This window comes from Microcaecilia unicolor, chromosome 1 (genome assembly GCF_901765095.1).
Source record: "Microcaecilia unicolor chromosome 1, aMicUni1.1, whole genome shotgun sequence".
Taxonomy (NCBI): Eukaryota; Metazoa; Chordata; class Amphibia; order Gymnophiona; family Siphonopidae; genus Microcaecilia; species Microcaecilia unicolor.
In genome coordinates, this window is record NC_044031.1 from 63,912,695 (window position 1) to 63,923,602 (window position 10,908).

At 55.6% G+C, this 10,908-nt stretch overlaps 5 non-coding genes across 5 annotated transcripts; all 5 read left to right on the plus strand.

The window, feature by feature from the left end:
- Positions 1-980: 980 nt before the first annotated feature.
- LOC115460876 lies at positions 981-1,099 on the plus strand. Its single transcript, XR_003940647.1, has one exon. It is a non-coding gene; the product is annotated as a 5S ribosomal RNA (ribosomal RNA).
- Positions 1,100-3,124: 2,025 nt separating this feature from the next.
- Positions 3,125-3,243, plus strand: LOC115460881. Its single transcript, XR_003940650.1, has one exon. It is a non-coding gene; the product is annotated as a 5S ribosomal RNA (ribosomal RNA).
- A 2,027-nt stretch (positions 3,244-5,270) lies between these two features.
- Positions 5,271-5,389, plus strand: LOC115460882. Its single transcript, XR_003940651.1, has one exon. It is a non-coding gene; the product is annotated as a 5S ribosomal RNA (ribosomal RNA).
- A 2,028-nt stretch (positions 5,390-7,417) lies between these two features.
- Positions 7,418-7,536, plus strand: LOC115460883. The gene has a single exon (XR_003940652.1). It is a non-coding gene; the product is annotated as a 5S ribosomal RNA (ribosomal RNA).
- A 2,026-nt stretch (positions 7,537-9,562) lies between these two features.
- On the plus strand, positions 9,563-9,681 carry LOC115460770. The gene has a single exon (XR_003940565.1). It is a non-coding gene; the product is annotated as a 5S ribosomal RNA (ribosomal RNA).
- The last annotated feature ends 1,227 nt before the right edge of the window (positions 9,682-10,908 follow it).

The window sequence follows — 10,908 nt, forward strand, 5'->3', positions numbered from 1 at the left end:
GCTGGCGGGGGGTTGGGCCCCCACCACCAAAGGTACAGATGGTGATGGATGGTAGGTGGGCCGGTCGAGGGGGGGGGGGTCAAACTTGTTGGAGGTGGTGCTGGCGGCGGCATGGGGTGTCGGCAATGGCGGGATGTGTGTCGGCAAGAGCATTTGAACCAACCAATACTTTTTTGGGAGGCTCCTATGGCAGTTTTACGGGATAAAGACAGCCTATCTATTTCATAAATGGAAAATGCAAGATAGTATCATCTTACATTTAGAGATGCAGGTTTGAAGGGTTCAAACTCTTTTTGAGGCTTCCCTTACCGCTCCTAATAAAACTAACCAGATTGAATTGAATACATGATGCCACCAAAGAGTGGTTAAATCAAAGGCTTATTACAAGTACCATTATTCCTACAGGATAACAAAAGAAGGAAAATCTTGTCACATCCAGAGCATCCATGGGTGTAGCCTGATAGTTTCATTTTTTTGTTGTGTGTGGGGGGGGGGGGGGGGGCAAGGGGTGGACAATGATACATTAGCACATGAATATATCTCATACATATTAATTATGGTTATTGAAAACACACAGACTCAAACACTCTCACACAACCCAAACTATGAATATGAAGCCAGCATACCATGGTAAAGTAGAAGAAGCTTGGGCTACTTTTCAGCAGGAATTTCTTTTCCCACCTGGCAACCCTGGACCGTGTCCAGGCCCTGGCCAGAGAAAAGGTGAGAGAAAGGCTGACCATGGCTGTGCATCTGTCGTTTTGCAGAAAGGCTGAGTGCTTGGTAAGGGGAAAGGGAAGAGCATAGGGAGAGTGCGCATCCATAAGGGAGGGAAAAGCAGGCAATGCTGGAGAAGTGCATATGGAGAAAAGGAAAAAGATAGTAAGGGGTGGGAGGAGCCAGAGAGAAAGGAATAGGGGGAGGAGGAGCAAAGGCGGGCTGAGTGAAGGTTTAGAGGGGTAGAGGGAAGCTGTCTCCCTGCCTACGGCCACACCACCCTGAACACGCCCGATCTCGTCTGATCTCGGAAGCTAAGCAGGGTCGGGCCTGGTTAGTACTTGGATGGGAGACCGCCTGGGAATACCAGGTGCTGTAGGCTTTTTAGCTGTTGTTTTTTGTTGCCGCCTGCTGCTTTGCCAGGCAGGTGTCGTCCGGCCGTAGTCCTTGGCTTTTCTCTTTTGCCATTGGCTTTGGTGCAAGGCCGGTGGACGGAAAAGCAGGCCTCCCGCCTTGCCCCCAGGTGCAAGCCTTTTTTCTGTGTCCGGCTCTTTGTGTTGCCCTCCCCTAAAGCAATTGAAGCCCAGCCTTAGGAAGGGACGGAGGGAAGCAGGGACTAAAGGTTTGCAAAAGGCAAAGGCCTTTGTCCAGCGTGTGCGGGGCAAGCTGGCCTGCGAATAAAGGCGGGACAGGTCGCCGGGAAAAGCGTGGAAAAGGAGAAAGGCAAAGACCTTGTGGTCCTGAAATGGCTTCCTTGAAAGTCAGAACGCTAAGTGGTGGGCTGGATGTAAAGGGCCGGCTTCCGCCGCGCGCAGGGTGTGGAAGGCACTGTTGTTGTCCGCCCCCCCCCCCTCCTCCCTTACCCCTTAGATCCCCAAGGTTAGGAGAGCGTGGGGCCCTTCAGCCAGAGGGATCCTGCGGTTATTGCCTGGACTGAAGGTGCTCACTCCCCGGCAGAAAGCGCAGGGCCCATGCTCCCGCACCCCTTGTAAAAGGGGAGACGGCAGAGTAAAGGCGTAGCCCGTGCGGGTAGGGCATGGCTGTGAGCGGACAGGGGGCTATTTTTCCCCCGGAACAGAATAAAAGCGTAGGGTAAGCGTGGCAGCGCTTGCTGTTGTTGATGTGTATGGACGGTGCGAAAGAGAGTAGGCGCAAAGTTTCTCCCGGCAGAGCCAGTGCTGCCTGGAGCCAGCTTGGAGAAAAGGGGGCTGAGGGGAGCTAGGATAGAGCTATATGAACTAGTGAGTGAAGTGGAACGGGGTGCACGTGAATGGCTTGTTTCGGCTTTGCGAAAAGACTAGGACTAGGGGGCCTGGAAAGCAGGAAATTGAAAAGGAATGGGAGCAAATATTTCTTCAGTGGCCGCCGTGTAATTGTAGTGTGGAATTGGTTGGGGGAGAATGTGGTAAGAGCAGTTAGCTTAGCGGGCTTTAAAAAAAGCAAGTTTTGCCTAGCGTTCGTAAAAGAAAAGTGCAGAAGCGGCAATTGAAATAGACAATTGGTAAAATGCAGTGCTTGTTTGTGGGCTAAGCAGCATGAAAGGTATAGTAGTGTCTTGGGCTGTTTGCAGGATTGTCCACGGTTGCAAAGAGGATACTGTGCTTGGCTGGAGCTTGGGTGTGTCCCAGTAGGGCAAGACTTCGGTATCAGTGCGCTGGGCTGGCAGCGGAGGGAGAATTTTGCCCCCCCCCCCCCCCCGCCGCCGCCTCCTCCTCCTCCTCCTCCGCCCTGACTTGGCAGAGCCCGTGGGCAGCGCTGTAGCTGCCTCTGAATGAGTTGTTTAAAGGCAGCACATAATTTGTGGCGATTGTAGGAAGGAGAAGCATTGTGGGGTGGGGGGAGTGAAAAAGGAGTGTCAGAGCTGCGCTGCGTTGTTTTGTGCGGGAGGAAAGTGGTGGTGGGGTGCGCTGGTAAGTGTCCGGCGGGGAGGCGTGTTTGTGAAGGTTGGCTTGGTGTGCAGCTAAGCGGTTGTGGCCTGCTTGCCAGGTGGTTGTGGGAGGGGGCGGGTTAGAAGGAGAGTAGAGCCTTTGACATTTAGTGTTTGTTTGGCGTGCTGTGGGTTTGAGGGTGGCTGTTGCTAGAGCAGGGCTAAGCGAAAGGCTGGTGCTTTGAGAGTGAGAGTGGAGCAGGCCTTTGCCGAAGACGGGTGTGGGGGCCCTGGCCAGAGAGGAGGTGAGAGTAAGGCTGCTGGTGTGTGGTTTTGCAGAAAGGCTGAGTGCTTGGTAAGGGGAAAGGGGAGTGTGCGTCCATAAGGGAGGGAAAAAGCGGTGGCTGCTGAAGCCGTGCATGTGCAGAAAAGGCAGAAGGTGGTAAGGGCTGGGAGGAGCCAGAGAGAAAGGAATAAGGGGAGGAGGAGCAAAGGCGGGCTGAGTGAAGGTTTAGAGGGGTAGAGGGAAGCTGTCTCCCTGCCTACGGCCACACCACCCTGAACACGCCCGATCTCGTCTGATCTCGGAAGCTAAGCAGGGTCGGGCCTGGTTAGTACTTGGATGGGAGACCGCCTGGGAATACCAGGTGCTGTAGGCTTTTTAGCTGTTGTTTTTTGTTGCCGCCTGCTGCTTTGCCAGGCAGGTGTCGTCCGGCCGTAGTCCTTGGCTTTTCTCTTTTGCCATTGGCTTTGGTGCAAGGCCGGTGGACGGAAAAGCAGGCCTCCCGCCTTGCCCCCAGGTGCAAGCCTTTTTTCTGTGTCCGGCTCTTTGTGTTGCCCTCCCCTAAAGCAATTGAAGCCCAGCCTTAGGAAGGGACGGAGGGAAGCAGGGACTAAAGGTTTGCAAAAGGCAAAGGCCTTTGTCCAGCGTGTGCGGGGCAAGCTGGCCTGCGAATAAAGGCGGGACAGGTCGCCGGGAAAAGCGTGGAAAAGGAGAAAGGCAAAGACCTTGTGGTCCTGAAATGGCTTCCTTGAAAGTCAGAACGCTAAGTGGTGGGCTGGATGTAAAGGGCCGGCTTCCGCCGCGCGCAGGGTGTGGAAGGCACTGTTGTTGTCCGCCCCCCCCCCCTCCTCCCTTACCCCTTAGATCCCCAAGGTTAGGAGAGCGTGGGGCCCTTCAGCCAGAGGGATCCTGCGGTTATTGCCTGGACTGAAGGTGCTCACTCCCCGGCAGAAAGCGCAGGGCCCATGCTCCCGCACCCCTTGTAAAAGGGGAGACGGCAGAGTAAAGGCGTAGCCCGTGCGGGTAGGGTAAGGCTGTGAGCGGACAGGGGGCTATTTTTCCCCCGGACCAGAATAAAAGCGTAGGGTAAGCGTGGCAGCGCTTGCTGTTGTTGATGTGTATGGACGGTGCGAAAGAGAGTAGGCGCAAAGTTTCTCCCGGCAGAGCCAGTGCTGCCTGGAGCCAGCTTGGAGAAAAGGGGGCTGAGGGGAGCTAGGATAGAGCTATATGAACTAGTGAGTGAAGTGGAACGGGGTGCACGTGAATGGCTTGTTTCGGCTTTGCGAAAAGACTAGGACTAGGGGGCCTGGAAAAGCAGGAAATTGAAAAGGAATGGGAGCAAATATTTCTTCAGTGGCCGCCGTGTAATTGTAGTGTGGAATTGGTTGGGGGAGAATGTGGTAAGAGCAGTTAGCTTAGCGGGCTTTAAAAAAAGCAAGTTTTGCCTAGCGTTCGTAAAAGAAAAGTGCAGAAGCGGCAATTGAAATAGACAATTGGTAAAATGCAGTGCTTGTTTGTGGGCTAAGCAGCATGAAAGGTATAGTAGTGTCTTGGGCTGTTTGCAGGATTGTCCACGGTTGCAAAGAGGATACTGTGCTTGGCTGGAGCTTGGGTGTGTCCCAGTAGGGCAAGACTTCGGTATCAGTGCGCTGGGCTGGCAGCGGAGGGAGAATTTTGCCCCCCCCCCCCCCCCCGCCGCCGCCTCCTCCTCCTCCTCCTCCGCCCTGACTTGGCAGAGCCCGTGGGCAGCGCTGTAGCTGCCTCTGAATGAGTTGTTTAAAGGCAGCACATAATTTGTGGCGATTGTAGGAAGGAGAAGCATTGTGGGGTGGGGGGAGTGAAAAAGGAGTGTCAGAGCTGCGCTGCGTTGTTTTGTGCGGGAGGAAAGTGGTGGTGGGGTGCGCTGGTAAGTGTCCGGCGGGGAGGCGTGTTTGTGAAGGTTGGCTTGGTGTGCAGCTAAGCGGTTGTGGCCTGCTTGCCAGGTGGTTGTGGGAGGGGGCGGGTTAGAAGGAGAGTAGAGCCTTTGACATTTAGTGTTTGTTTGGCGTGCTGTGGGTTTGAGGGTGGCTGTTGCTAGAGCAGGGCTAAGCGAAAGGCTGGTGCTTTGAGAGTGAGAGTGGAGCAGGCCTTTGCCGAAGACGGGTGTGGGGGCCCTGGCCAGAGAGGAGGTGAGAGTAAGGCTGCTGGTGTGTGGTTTTGCAGAAAGGCTGAGTGCTTGGTAAGGGGAAAGGGGAGTGTGCGTCCATAAGGGAGGGAAAAAGCGGTGGCTGCTGAAGCCGTGCATGTGCAGAAAAGGCAGAAGGTGGTAAGGGCTGGGAGGAGCCAGAGAGAAAGGAATAAGGGGAGGAGGAGCAAAGGCGGGCTGAGTGAAGGTTTAGAGGGGTAGAGGGAAGCTGTCTCCCTGCCTACGGCCACACCACCCTGAACACGCCCGATCTCGTCTGATCTCGGAAGCTAAGCAGGGTCGGGCCTGGTTAGTACTTGGATGGGAGACCGCCTGGGAATACCAGGTGCTGTAGGCTTTTTAGCTGTTGTTTTTTGTTGCCGCCTGCTGCTTTGCCAGGCAGGTGTCGTCCGGCCGTAGTCCTTGGCTTTTCTCTTTTGCCATTGGCTTTGGTGCAAGGCCGGTGGACGGAAAAGCAGGCCTCCCGCCTTGCCCCCAGGTGCAAGCCTTTTTTCTGTGTCCGGCTCTTTGTGTTGCCCTCCCCTAAAGCAATTGAAGCCCAGCCTTAGGAAGGGACGGAGGGAAGCAGGGACTAAAGGTTTGCAAAAGGCAAAGGCCTTTGTCCAGCGTGTGCGGGGCAAGCTGGCCTGCGAATAAAGGCGGGACAGGTCGCCGGGAAAAGCGTGGAAAAGGAGAAAGGCAAAGACCTTGTGGTCCTGAAATGGCTTCCTTGAAAGTCAGAACGCTAAGTGGTGGGCTGGATGTAAAGGGCCGGCTTCCGCCGCGCGCAGGGTGTGGAAGGCACTGTTGTTGTCCGCCCCCCCCCCCCCCCCTCCCTTACCCCTTAGATCCCCAAGGTTAGGGGAGCGGGGGGCCCTTCAGCCCGAGGGATCCTGCGGGTATTGCCTGGACTGAAGGTGCTCACTCCCCGGCAGAAAGCGCAGGGCCCATGCTCCCGCACCCCTTGTAAAAGGGGAGACGGCAGAGTAAAGGCGTAGCCCGTGCGGGTAGGGCATGGCTGTGAGCGGACAGGGGGCTATTTTTCCCCCGGACCAGAATAAAAGCGTAGGGTAAGCGTGGCAGCGCTTGCTGTTGTTGATGTGTATGGACGGTGCGAAAGAGAGTAGGCGCAAAGTTTCTCCCGGCAGAGCCAGTGCTGCCTGGAGCCAGCTTGGAGAAAAGGGGGCTGAGGGGAGCTAGGATAGAGCTATATGAACTAGTGAGTGAAGTGGAACGGGGTGCACGTGAATGGCTTGTTTCGGCTTTGCGAAAAGACTAGGACTAGGGGGCCTGGAAAGCAGGAAATTGAAAAGGAATGGGAGCAAATATTTCTTCAGTGGCCGCCGTGTAATTGTAGTGTGGAATTGGTTGGGGGAGAATGTGGTAAGAGCAGTTAGCTTAGCGGGCTTTAAAAAAAGCAAGTTTTGCCTAGCGTTCGTAAAAGAAAAGTGCAGAAGCGGCAATTGAAATAGACAATTGGTAAAATGCAGTGCTTGTTTGTGGGCTAAGCAGCATGAAAGGTATAGTAGTGTCTTGGGCTGTTTGCAGGATTGTCCACGGTTGCAAAGAGGATACTGTGCTTGGCTGGAGCTTGGGTGTGTCCCAGTAGGGCAAGACTTCGGTATCAGTGCGCTGGGCTGGCAGCGGAGGGAGAATTTTGCCCCCCCCCCCCCCCCCGCCGCCGCCTCCTCCTCCTCCTCCTCCGCCCTGACTTGGCAGAGCCCGTGGGCAGCGCTGTAGCTGCCTCTGAATGAGTTGTTTAAAGGCAGCACATAATTTGTGGCGATTGTAGGAAGGAGAAGCATTGTGGGGTGGGGGGAGTGAAAAAGGAGTGTCAGAGCTGCGCTGCGTTGTTTTGTGCGGGAGGAAAGTGGTGGTGGGGTGCGCTGGTAAGTGTCCGGCGGGGAGGCGTGTTTGTGAAGGTTGGCTTGGTGTGCAGCTAAGCGGTTGTGGCCTGCTTGCCAGGTGGTTGTGGGAGGGGGCGGGTTAGAAGGAGAGTAGAGCCTTTGACATTTAGTGTTTGTTTGGCGTGCTGTGGGTTTGAGGGTGGCTGTTGCTAGAGCAGGGCTAAGCGAAAGGCTGGTGCTTTGAGAGTGAGAGTGGAGCAGGCCTTTGCCGAAGACGGGTGTGGGGGCCCTGGCCAGAGAGGAGGTGAGAGTAAGGCTGCTGGTGTGTGGTTTTGCAGAAAGGCTGAGTGCTTGGTAAGGGGAAAGGGGAGTGTGCGTCCATAAGGGAGGGAAAAAGCGGTGGCTGCTGAAGCCGTGCATGTGCAGAAAAGGCAGAAGGTGGTAAGGGCTGGGAGGAGCCAGAGAGAAAGGAATAAGGGGAGGAGGAGCAAAGGCGGGCTGAGTGAAGGTTTAGAGGGGTAGAGGGAAGCTGTCTCCCTGCCTACGGCCACACCACCCTGAACACGCCCGATCTCGTCTGATCTCGGAAGCTAAGCAGGGTCGGGCCTGGTTAGTACTTGGATGGGAGACCGCCTGGGAATACCAGGTGCTGTAGGCTTTTTAGCTGTTGTTTTTTGTTGCCGCCTGCTGCTTTGCCAGGCAGGTGTCGTCCGGCCGTAGTCCTTGGCTTTTCTCTTTTGCCATTGGCTTTGGTGCAAGGCCGGTGGACGGAAAAGCAGGCCTCCCGCCTTGCCCCCAGGTGCAAGCCTTTTTTCTGTGTCCGGCTCTTTGTGTTGCCCTCCCCTAAAGCAATTGAAGCCCAGCCTTAGGAAGGGACGGAGGGAAGCAGGGACTAAAGGTTTGCAAAAGGCAAAGGCCTTTGTCCAGCGTGTGCGGGGCAAGCTGGCCTGCGAATAAAGGCGGGACAGGTCGCCGGGAAAAGCGTGGAAAAGGAGAAAGGCAAAGACCTTGTGGTCCTGAAATGGCTTCCTTGAAAGTCAGAACGCTAAGTGGTGGGCTGGATGTAAAGGGCCGGCTTCCGCCGCGCGCAGGGTGTGGAAGGCACTGTTGTTGTCCGCCCCCCCCCCCTCCTCCCTTACCCCTTAGATCCCCAAGGTTAGGAGAGCGTGGGGCCCTTCAGCCAGAGGGATCCTGCGGTTATTGCCTGGACTGAAGGTGCTCACTCCCCGGCAGAAAGCGCAGGGCCCATGCTCCCGCACCCCTTGTAAAAGGGGAGACGGCAGAGTAAAGGCGTAGCCCGTGCGGGTAGGGCATGGCTGTGAGCGGACAGGGGGCTATTTTTCCCCCGGACCAGAATAAAAGCGTAGGGTAAGCGTGGCAGCGCTTGCTGTTGTTGATGTGTATGGACGGTGCGAAAGAGAGTAGGCGCAAAGTTTCTCCCGGCAGAGCCAGTGCTGCCTGGAGCCAGCTTGGAGAAAAGGGGGCTGAGGGGAGCTAGGATAGAGCTATATGAACTAGTGAGTGAAGTGGAACGGGGTGCACGTGAATGGCTTGTTTCGGCTTTGCGAAAAGACTAGGACTAGGGGGCCTGGAAAGCAGGAAATTGAAAAGGAATGGGAGCAAATATTTCTTCAGTGGCCGCCGTGTAATTGTAGTGTGGAATTGGTTGGGGGAGAATGTGGTAAGAGCAGTTAGCTTAGCGGGCTTTAAAAAAAGCAAGTTTTGCCTAGCGTTCGTAAAAGAAAAGTGCAGAAGCGGCAATTGAAATAGACAATTGGTAAAATGCAGTGCTTGTTTGTGGGCTAAGCAGCATGAAAGGTATAGTAGTGTCTTGGGCTGTTTGCAGGATTGTCCACGGTTGCAAAGAGGATACTGTGCTTGGCTGGAGCTTGGGTGTGTCCCAGTAGGGCAAGACTTCGGTATCAGTGCGCTGGGCTGGCAGCGGAGGGAGAATTTTGCCCCCCCCCCCCCCCCCGCCGCCGCCTCCTCCTCCTCCTCCTCCGCCCTGACTTGGCAGAGCCCGTGGGCAGCGCTGTAGCTGCCTCTGAATGAGTTGTTTAAAGGCAGCACATAATTTGTGGCGATTGTAGGAAGGAGAAGCATTGTGGGGTGGGGGGAGTGAAAAAGGAGTGTCAGAGCTGCGCTGCGTTGTTTTGTGCGGGAGGAAAGTGGTGGTGGGGTGCGCTGGTAAGTGTCCGGCGGGGAGGCGTGTTTGTGAAGGTTGGCTTGGTGTGCAGCTAAGCGGTTGTGGCCTGCTTGCCAGGTGGTTGTGGGAGGGGGCGGGTTAGAAGGAGAGTAGAGCCTTTGACATTTAGTGTTTGTTTGGCGTGCTGTGGGTTTGAGGGTGGCTGTTGCTAGAGCAGGGCTAAGCGAAAGGCTGGTGCTTTGAGAGTGAGAGTGGAGCAGGCCTTTGCCGAAGACGGGTGTGGGGGCCCTGGCCAGAGAGGAGGTGAGAGTAAGGCTGCTGGTGTGTGGTTTTGCAGAAAGGCTGAGTGCTTGGTAAGGGGAAAGGGGAGTGTGCGTCCATAAGGGAGGGAAAAAGCGGTGGCTGCTGAAGCCGTGCATGTGCAGAAAAGGCAGAAGGTGGTAAGGGCTGGGAGGAGCCAGAGAGAAAGGAATAAGGGGAGGAGGAGCAAAGGCGGGCTGAGTGAAGGTTTAGAGGGGTAGAGGGAAGCTGTCTCCCTGCCTACGGCCACACCACCCTGAACACGCCCGATCTCGTCTGATCTCGGAAGCTAAGCAGGGTCGGGCCTGGTTAGTACTTGGATGGGAGACCGCCTGGGAATACCAGGTGCTGTAGGCTTTTTAGCTGTTGTTTTTTGTTGCCGCCTGCTGCTTTGCCAGGCAGGTGTCGTCCGGCCGTAGTCCTTGGCTTTTCTCTTTTGCCATTGGCTTTGGTGCAAGGCCGGTGGACGGAAAAGCAGGCCTCCCGCCTTGCCCCCAGGTGCAAGCCTTTTTTCTGTGTCCGGCTCTTTGTGTTGCCCTCCCCTAAAGCAATTGAAGCCCAGCCTTAGGAAGGGACGGAGGGAAGCAGGGACTAAAGGTTTGCAAAAGGCAAAGGCCTTTGTCCAGCGTGTGCGGGGCAAGCTGGCCTGCGAATAAAGGCGGGACAGGTCGCCGGGAAAAGCGTGGAAAAGGAGAAAGGCAAAGACCTTGTGGTCCTGAAATGGCTTCCTTGAAAGTCAGAACGCTAAGTGGTGGGCTGGATGTAAAGGGCCGGCTTCCGCCGCGCGCAGGGTGTGGAAGGCACTGTTGTTGTCCGCCCCCCCCCCCCCCTCCCTTACCCCTTAGATCCCCAAGGTTAGGAGAGCGTGGGGCCCTTCAGCCAGAGGGATCCTGCGGTTATTGCCTGGACTGAAGGTGCTCACTCCCCGGCAGAAAGCGCAGGGCCCATGCTCCCGCACCCCTTGTAAAAGGGGAGACGGCAGAGTAAAGGCGTAGCCCGTGCGGGTAGGGCATGGCTGTGAGCGGACAGGGGGCTATTTTTCCCCCGGACCAGAATAAAAGCGTAGGGTAAGCGTGGCAGCGCTTGCTGTTGTTGATGTGTATGGACGGTGCGAAAGAGAGTAGGCGCAAAGTTTCTCCCGGCAGAGCCAGTGCTGCCTGGAGCCAGCTTGGAGAAAAGGGGGCTGAGGGGAGCTAGGATAGAGCTATATGAACTAGTGAGTGAAGTGGAACGGGGTGCACGTGAATGGCTTGTTTCGGCTTTGCGAAAAGACTAGGACTAGGGGGCCTGGAAAGCAGGAAATTGAAAAGGAATGGGAGCAAATATTTCTTCAGTGGCCGCCGTGTAATTGTAGTGTGGAATTGGTTGGGGGAGAATGTGGTAAGAGCAGTTAGCTTAGCGGGCTTTAAAAAAAGCAAGTTTTGCCTAGCGTTCGTAAAAGAAAAGTGCAGAAGCGGCAATTGAAATAGACAATTGGTAAAATGCAGTGCTTGTTTGTGGGCTAAGCAGCATGAAAGGTATAGTAGTGTCTTGGGCTGTTTGCAGGATTGTCCACGGTTGCAAAGAGGATACTGTGCTTGGCTG